Here is a 10,377-nt window from a genome sequence, read left to right on the forward strand (position 1 = left end):
TTTATGGTCATGATTCTTGTAAAATAAAGTCATAGTTCCTAATTGACAAGGGAACTATGAACAACAAAGGAATGATTTCTGAGTTCATAGTTCATGAGGGTCAAAGTTCTTGAGGTCATAGTTACTATGCGTCATAGTTCCTAAGGGTTAAAGATCTCAAGTTCATAGTTCTTGTATGTCATAGTTACTATGGTCATAGTTCTTGTCGGTCATATTTTCTATTGGTTAGAGATCCCAATGATAAGAAAGCTCATAAAATTTCTTCAATGAGAGTCGATGAAGTGCTCGTTACAAATTGAGAGGGAGGGAAATATAAATAGAGAGAGAGAGAGACTAGAAAATGTGTAAATGGGAATAGAGAGATAGAGAGTGTTGGCAATAAATTAGTCATAATGATATAAACAACAATTACATCCATATGATTCCATTCCATCAAATTCCACAATACGAGGGTTTTCAAATTCCATAAAAGTAGTGTTTTCAAATTGCACAAAAGTAATGTCTTCAAATTTCACTTCAATATACATCCAAAAACATCGCCAACTTGTGATGCATGGTCAATATGGTGTGTTTGCTCACACTATCTAATTATGCACTCAAATTTGAACTCATTATGTTGGAGTTTCCACATTCCACATTGGTGGGGTTTTCAAATTCCACAAAGCTAAGGTTTTCAATAGTGCATAAGACTAACATAATTATATTTCCTAATAATGCACAAACACTTTTGAGCAAAGCTAATCAGGTAGCCTCGTTGGGGTCCTATTTGGTAGTTTGGGCCTTACATAGCCTAGACAACAAGGAACATGTGTGAACTCCTAAGAACAAGCACACATTATTGTGGGCATGTGTTCCTCATGATAGCCCCATTTCCAATTCTGGGGTAATCACTAGTTTTGTCAATTGTGCATAGTCCTTCTCAAACTCTCATTATAGAATTTCTCACAACATTCCATCATACACTTCATGCTAAGTGTTTTCTCATTAGTTTACATAGTTTCTTTCTTTGATCACATATGTGATTCCACAACCACTTGCCACATGCTTATTTAAAATATAAAAATAGAGTGCTAAGTTATTTCATCATGACTATTCCCTAATTACAAAATCCTCCATCGTGTTTTGGTTGATTTCTTACACTTGTTTGAGAAACTTCCATATATTTAATTTTATATATCTATATATTACTCTTTTATGTTTATCTCATCATTCTAGATTTGTCATGGTTATGAGCATTGCAATAGGTTATCATCATTCATTTCTTAAAACCCCATTTCTTTATACTTATTTTTCTATCTTCTCATAGGTTTGTATTCTTTGAGGGGTAAGTTTGTTCCAATTTTGACTTCATTCATATGTAATTTAGGGAATTGCGATACTATTTCTCATTTATAATTTCTCTTATTTCAGATTGAATTATTATATTGTTCTTCATCTATCTCAATGCTTTCAGAGTGGAAGAATTAAATGAATCAACTTGTACAGTCTTTTTTAATTAATGGGTCCTAATTTGAAAAATTTATGTATGAATTCTTCCAGATCCATTTCGAGCCATTAAACGATTTTGTCTGTGGTAAAAAAAAATATCATTTGTGCAATACCATCTGGTACTTGAAGTTTTTATGCAAAATTTATACCTCTCGCAAGTTGATATACCATACTGACCACCATGGTACAAGTCAATGCCATGTTCATCCTCGTTACTCATGCATATGGGGCTAGCTATGTGTGGAATTTAAAAAAGACTATAGAAGGTCCAAAATCGTAACTCTAGTTGACGTTTGAGGGAGTGAAACCTTTCATATAGTTAGCTATTGGGTTATGTTAAATACTAGGCCACTAGGAGGAGTAGGGATTACATTTCATGTTATTATATTATCTTCCATATTTGAGCAAAGAAATTGGGAGTGGGATGTTAGAGAGAATAAAAAAGGGCTTGAGATTTGTAGAAACTTTATAAGCCATAGGTCTTAGGTAACTCTATAAAGAGTACCTTTTTCTTTGTATCTACACATTTTTCCATACTAGAGAATAGAGATCAAAACAACCTCACCTCCTAGCTAGGTTTCTCCCATAAGGGTTTGCCAAGGGACAAATTGTGCTTATTTTGGTTAGTGTGTGTATTTATTTTCACTCTATATTTCTTGATTTTAGCTAATTTATATTTAAGCATACAAACAATAAATAAAGAATCTGAGACCTAAAAAGAATTAATATTCACAGTAAAAAAATTCAATATTTGTCATATCTATTATGATGAATTCTTCCAATGGAATATCCATGATAACTTACTGATTATCTCCACATGTTGCTTGAATGAATAGTGTCTTCTTTACTACCACATGTTACGTCGATTAGTTTAACATATTATGTGATTGTATGTTACGTCATCTTTGATGTCCTTTTCTTAAAGTCCAGGGTTAGGCTTTTATCTCCATTCTTCCTATCTTCAAAATGCAACATCCTCAAAGCAAGAAAGTCCAATAACCATTAATTAAGAGTTAGGATCAACAACCATCTTGAACCCATTTTATATTTCAACTCATCATTCATATCAATTGGAATTGCATTTTCAAACTCTGCCATGATCATGAAAACTAAGAAAACTTTCGGTAAAAATCACATCATCAGAGTTTTGTCGGCGCGTTTCGAACCATATAGTGTGGTTCATCACTAGGAAAAGATAAAGAACCAGATATTAGCATCGAGTTAACTAGATGGAGAAAAAAATTAATCGTTATAATATAACAATTAGATTTGACTGAATAAATAATATTTTAATATAAGGAAATAATTGTTAGAATATAGTTGTTAATATTAGCCACGATTGCCAAGTTGTTACTCTCATTAAACATATCAAAAGATTCTATTATGACGACAAGTATAAAAGACAAATAATTACTAAAATAATTACTAAAATTTATTTTCCCACACATTAAAACTGTTTATTGGTCGTATCTATATTCCATTGCCCTTGTAGCACTAAATAAGGTTCCAAATTCCTTTATCCTCCCTTAATTAACTATATAAACCTCATCGTGTCTAAAATGTAATAATAAACCTTTATATTCACCTAAAGTTACTCATATTCATGAAGTCATATAATTTCAATTTACTTTTGCTTTTTGAATTGTTATACACATTTATCAATATTAACCAAATTATCCTCATCATAACTTAGTACGGAATAGTAAAATTAATATTTATACAAAAATATAAATCACAATAAAGATTAATGTAAAATGTTTCCTAAAAATATCATATGGAAACATTAACTTCTTACATATTAACTTGTTGCATGTCTTACTTTCTTAAACTTGTTATAGAATATTTGAATTCATTTTAATCATTCTTCCGAATTGTGGAATATGCAATTCTCTAACTTTAAAATGTTGTTAAAACCATTACACTAAATTATATCTTAACAAATATCATATAAAGACATTACCAATTAAAAAAATAGAAATAAAATAAATCTCATTTAAAAATATTATTAGTTAAATGAAAATAAAAATAAAACACAAAAACATTAACAATTATACTTTACCAAATGTATCATGAAAACATATGAATCATAATCATTGGAAAATATTAAAAGAATATTACCAAGTGAAAATGTATCACAAGAGATCAATAAAAAGGTACTCATTCACTTTATAAATAATTTATTTTCTTCTTTTAATTTTGCTTCAATATTTTATGTAATCACTAGGTATCTTATATATAAGAAGAAGTTATACAATATGGATGCAAATGGGTTTCCTAAAATTCCTTCTAACTTTAGCCAAAACCTCCACATTCAACTAAAGTGAGGGTGGCATAAGGATGCCGAGTCTTGGCTAGACCATTGGGGAATAAAGAGGAGATCATCTTGCGGAATTCAAATAATATCAAAAATAATATTGCTTCCAAATTTAAAGATAAATTGTGGGAAAATAAAGAGTTGGAAGGAAAAGAGGAAAGTGCAATATTATAAGGAGGTGATCAACCCCCATCTGGAAAACCAAAATTATCTCTATGTCTTGACTAGTGTTAAGATGAAAATGAACATTTCCAATATTAGAACTAATTCTCATGAGCTTCATAGTGAAATTAGGCATTGGTGAATTCTCAAAACACCATGGGATGAAAGAGTTTGTCACTTGTGTAGGAATTGGTGAATTCTCAAAACACCTTGGGATGAAAGACTTTGTCACCAATAATAGGAGGGTTGAAGATAAAAAACACTTTTTCTTAGATTGTCCATCTTATATTCACATGAAAGAGTTTGCCACCAAGCCTGAGGGTTGAATATTGTACTCACATTAAAACACTTTCTCTTAGATTGTCCATCTTATAGTCACATTAAATTTTTTCTCTTAGATTGTCCACCTTATACTCACATTCAATCCCATTCAAGCTTATAGGAATTACTAGTCACACATTTCAACTTATTCAATTTTTTCCACACAATCTAACATATCTTCAAAAATAGAACTCAGATGGAAGGGGAATTAAACCCCTAACTACCGCTATAGCTATTGTCCTTTAACAACCTTCTTAAGATTTCTCTCACTTCTTTTTGAGCATGTAAATAAAACGTTAAAGAATCATATTTAATCTATTACCTTCTTAAGGTCTGATAGACTATATAAGCCTTAGTGGACATTAATCAACATATTCATCATCATTATACATCCAGATTATCATTTCACTCCTCTTAATATTATTATAATAATACCATAAATTTTTATTTTTATTTTTATATATAATAATTCAAAAACTCTATAATTAATCTTTTATTTTTTAAAATTTCATATTACTAGTAATTTATCTATAGATTATTACTTTAATAATAGTTATCATTAATTTATAATAAATTTAACTAATTTTTAAATCCTAAATTTTTGAGAAATTAAAAACATATAATTTAATTATTAACTAGAAATAATTACATAATATTTATAATTTATTTAAACAAATTTTCAATTTTTTATATAAGTCAATAGTTATAATGAAAAGATTTAAAATCCAAAATAACCTTAATAAAATAAAATTTTTTGAATTATACAATTTTTTAAAATATATTAACTTGTACTAGATAAACAATGGAGTAACATTTTTGGTAAAGGCAAATTATAAATAATAATTAATTATATATTATCAAAAGATTATAATTAAACAAGTTAAAATTCAAATATTAAAATAGATATTCGTTTCTCTAAATTTAATAACAAATAATTATTTTAATTTATAACATAATAATATATTAATATAAAATAAAATCTCAAATCAATTATTTATATATATATATATATGACTTTCCTTCATACCGTTAAGATTATATATATATATATATGTATAGTTATTTTTTTGGTTATTTTTCTAAGTGGACAATATCATATGCATTGAGATTCCCATTTCATAGAAACCTAAACCATGTTTTTACATTGTAATAGGGTTTCCACTTTGTTAGCACTCGCGAAATAACTTACTCCAACCTAACTTGCTCCATCTTGGATTTGTGTGTCTACATAAGACCCATGGATAGTCCAAATTCCATGTCTTGAACTCTGCATTAAATGGAGTTATCTGTTGTAAAAGTTTTCTGACAATAAATAATTCTCGTAATAACACCAACGTTCATCTATTCAAAGAGTGACATAAACAGTGGGCCCCAGCATAAATGTATGCAGGTTTAGAGAACATGCAATAAAGATAAGGGTTTAACTTTTATAAAAGTACAACCAACTATAATAAAATTAAAATAGAATCAACTATTAAAAAATGATGAAGAAATATATGGTTCCATTTCGCTTTAACGCACTCTAGTGGGATGGATTCTCACCTTTGGACAATTTTATGTATGTTAAAGGGAACACAGAACAATTCATTTAAGTCAGTTGCATCTTTTGCTTTACAAATATATATTTGAATTCCTTAGTCTCCTGGAATCTGCAGTTGTCTCGATCTGGGATCACAACCCTAACTACCTCCATCATTGGTTTATTATGCATAAATCCCTCAAGACCCTTCAATTTTTTATCTTATTGGTCATTTGGAGAGCACTTAATGCACTAATCTTTGATTCCTCCTGGCCTTCTATCTATAGAACCAAGTCTTTGATCATGGCATACTTTAAAGAATTTTCTTGTGAGCCCTTCCCTTCTCCTCGCCCCTCTCGTTCCTCCTTTTATCTTTGGTCTTCCTTTCCATTTGGATTCTTAAATGGAGCTAGTTCCTTTGGGTCATGTGGTTGTAGAATGATCATTTCTCTAGAACCTGTTCATCTCTTCAGATTCCTTTGGTTTGGTGGAAAGGGTTTGAATGTTAGGATCAAGCTTTTGGCCTTATGGGGCACTCTCTATTGTGCTTTATGGATTGGATTGACAAGCATTGCCATATTTGGGGACTCTAAAGTTATTATTGAATGGGCCAACAACCGATGTAAATTTCAGAATCCGAATCTTCTCTCTTAGAATAGCAGATCAAAACTCCATTTCAATCATTCCTTCAAATTTCCTTCTCTCACATCTATTGTGAGCACAACAAGGAAGCTAAAATTTTGTCCAAAAGTGGATGTTCTACCTTGTTGGGCTTGATCCACTTCCAGAAATTCATCTCAGTCTCTCTTCTTCGCTTGGGACATATCACTTACTAACTCTTCACCTGATCCATTTTTGAGTTGGGCCTCTTGCTTTTTGGCACCTAGTATTTTTTATTGTTGCGGCTTTCTCTTGATGTTGCTTTCTCCTACATGTTTGCTGCATGATTATTTCCTTTTTGTTCATACATTAGATGTGGAGTTGGTTATTTCATTGCATCAATAGCTTTGCTGTTATGGATAATCTTCATGTCTTTGTTTCTACTTTCTTCTATTGTTGTTACGTTTAGGAGGATGCATATATGTTACTTAGGCTGCACCCGAGGAATTTCACAAAAGAGCGTCTATTATCCAATGGGAAGGATGACTCTTGCAATCTGTTATTCATCTTTTAGATGCATAATTATTTAGTTAAAATCTAGAGAAATGCACAAGCTTTTAAGAAGGACCTAGTCTATTAGGTGATGCCTTGAATTCCTAGACATATAGTGACAAATGACAACCCAATGGTCAAATCAAATTTAAGGTTCCTCAAATTTTATGGGGATAAACTTTTGAAAACATAGGAACCCATTCAAAATTTAAGGATAAAATCTTAGTAGAAGGCATATCCCTGATAATAAACACTTTTTAATTGAAAGAACTACGAAAGGACTTTTTTTTCCTAGTGATTTTAAAAAAAATCTCATCAAATTTAACTAATCTTCTTAAATTTGAAGATGGTTTATGTACTATACCTAAGGTATATTATAAAAAATATTATATAATGCACCAAATAAATATCATGTAATAATTGTTCTATAACTAATCAATATTACATATTAATGATTATATTACATAATAATTGTCATATGACCACTGTTACATAATACTTATTTATTAAATTATGATCATAAATCTAATAACATATCTTAAGTATATTAAGTATTTTGAAATAAGAAAAAATTAACTAATGGTTGCGAACATTTGTTTTTTTTTGGAAGTCAGATGTTCAAATATAAATTTTTTTTTCCCATATTTACATTTATTTTATAGTAGAGCCAAAATGATTGAAATATTTTATTTATAATCTATTTTTTATTTTTTATAAATATTTTTTAAATGCCACATATTAATTTTATATAAAGAATTGAAAAAATTGCACACCTCCCTTTTATTATTTTTATTAGGAATTCTTGTTAAGAAATAATTGTTTTTTTTTCACTTTCAATCTATATATATATATATATATATATATATATATATATTCTTTCATATATATAATAATATGGATATTTAAATACTTTTAACAAGTATAAAAATTATACATCTTTCACATTTAAAACTGGAAATATATTTATTTTCTATACTTTTAATTATTTTATTTTTAAAAATTGATATAAAATTTTATTATTTCACATTAATATCTAAATATTTTATTTATAGTTGAGTGTGCGAGTGAAATATTTTTAGATCTTCTAAGTTGTAATGTAATTTAAAGTAATCAAATAAGTATATTCATTTTTATTTTTAATTATAGTTGACATTATTTTTTATTTAGAAAATATTTCATTTATATTTATATTTTTTTTTTGCTTTTAATTACTTTTATCATTTTTTTATAAGTTGATAGAAAGTTATGTTATTTCACATGAACATTGGAATATTTTAATTATGGTTGAGAGAGAGTGAAATATTTTTAACACATCTTCTGAGTTGTAATATCGACACAAATTGAACAAGCACAGGGAGAGTGGGATTATTTGTATTTTACTAGTACAACCACATTACAAATATTAATATAGCCTAAGGCTTCATAAAGATGATCAAAATACTATTACAACACAGAATGCTACACATTTCCCTGATTAACCATGTATAAAAGGGTTATGGATCAACTTTAACTTAATTTTTTTTTTTTTATAAATGAATGCTATAGATAATAATGGGGAACTTACATGGATGAGCTTATTAGAATTGGAATAATCTCAAATCACTAAGATATTGGTGGGTGGGGAGCCATGTGGCACGAATATAATTTTTTAAATTTATTAAAAGTAATGGACCATTTTGCAAAATAAAATTTGCATATATATAAATGAATGTTATAAATAATAATGAGAAATTTATCACAGAGGAACTTATTGGAATATGAATAATCTGAAATTGACAAGCATTAAGTCTAAGCATATATTGAGCACATTTGCTTGAGACTCAATCTAGGCTCTCAATTAAAAAAAAGAAAAGAAAAGCAAAAGATCCTCATTCACCTTAAGTTGAAATAAAAAGTATTTAGCAATAATGCTTTTAATTAAAACTAACTACAACCAAATAAATATATTTATTTTTGTTTTGAATTATGGTTAACATTGTTTTTTATTTAGAAAATATTTTACTTTTATTTAAAAAAAAAATTACACATGTAAAATATTGTTCAACACTAATTTATAAGTTTTTTAAAAAAATACAAATTTTATTAAAAACCAATATTAACTCTTTTTAGATTAATTTTTTTAACAAATTTTAAAAATATAAAACTATTTAAATAAAATTTCTAAAATAATTATAATATTAATAACAATTACATTGGTAAATAATACTAATATTTATAATTTTATTTTTAAATACCAATTTTCCATAAATCAATATTTAATATTAACGGTTATTTAAATTTTAATAGAAATTGTAATAATTAAAAACAAATTAATTGATTTGAACGCAGTGCGGTGAATGAGGCAACAACTTAATTATTTTTTTTAGGTAATTTCAATGCGTTAACCATTTTCTTGTGCATTTATTCCATTGCACAAGCTGGCATCGGCGGGTGCTGTACATTTATTCTATTGCACAAGCTGGCATCGGTGGGTGCTGTAGCCCTGTACTTTTGAATTTAATTCCATGCCTGGAGCTGTCGGCTATACGGCGCTGAGACAACGACAGATGTCACACATAACACAAGTTTCCCGAGATAAACAATTCCGATAGTGAATACGAACCTCCGTCTATATAAACGGAGACGGGAAGGTGGGTTCAAACAGCCACGTAAGTATGTTGAAGATTAGGTTTACATCACTTCATGCGTGCGTTTGAATCTGCGATTTGAAGGCTTCATTTATTCGTGAAGACAAATGATGTTTCGTGGCCGTCAGAGAAGCCCATGGATCTTAGGTTTCCAGTTTCGAATTTGCACGGGATTTATTTAAAAAGATTTTACTCAACAGAGCCTTCTGAAACCTTTCAGTTTCAGCAGCTTTTAGCGTTTTGAGATTCTCGCTAAAGGTCTAGCGTGCATATCAGAACTTTCATGACCAATGCATTATGTGTTACTCTCTGAACAGTTTCTGATGATGTCATATTGCCGAATCTTATTGGAATACTTTCCCCTATCTTTTACATTTAGGCTTTTGCCAATCTTTGGCCGCAATGCTAGAGATTATACTTCATTGTTTCTTAAAGTTTTCAGGTGAAAACGGTTGTTGCTTTTATCGGTGGTCTAGACGCTGATGTCAATCCTTAGCAATTTTTTATCATTTTTTTTCTCCATAGGAATCTTAGTTTTTATCACCTCATTGCCCAAGATTTCTGATTCATTGCACTTTGAAAGTGTCATTTTGAGGTTTTGATCATATTTTTTTGAAATTCACAGGAACACATGGATCCGAGGTTCTAGCTTTTACAGTTTAATATATTGACTGATCAAGCTTTACTTCTGTGGCTGTTTGTTGAAATTCTCAACCGAAAACAGCAATTGACACTCGAGACTGGAGTCTGAGGTTCTAGCTTTTACCGTTTAATATATTGACTGATCAAGCTTT

The sequence above is a fragment of the Pinus tabuliformis genome, chromosome 3_2 (assembly GCF_031772625.1).
Source record: "Pinus tabuliformis cultivar Carrire ecotype Pingquan chromosome 3_2, CPIR1, whole genome shotgun sequence".
NCBI lineage: Eukaryota > Viridiplantae > Streptophyta > Pinopsida > Pinales > Pinaceae > Pinus > Pinus tabuliformis.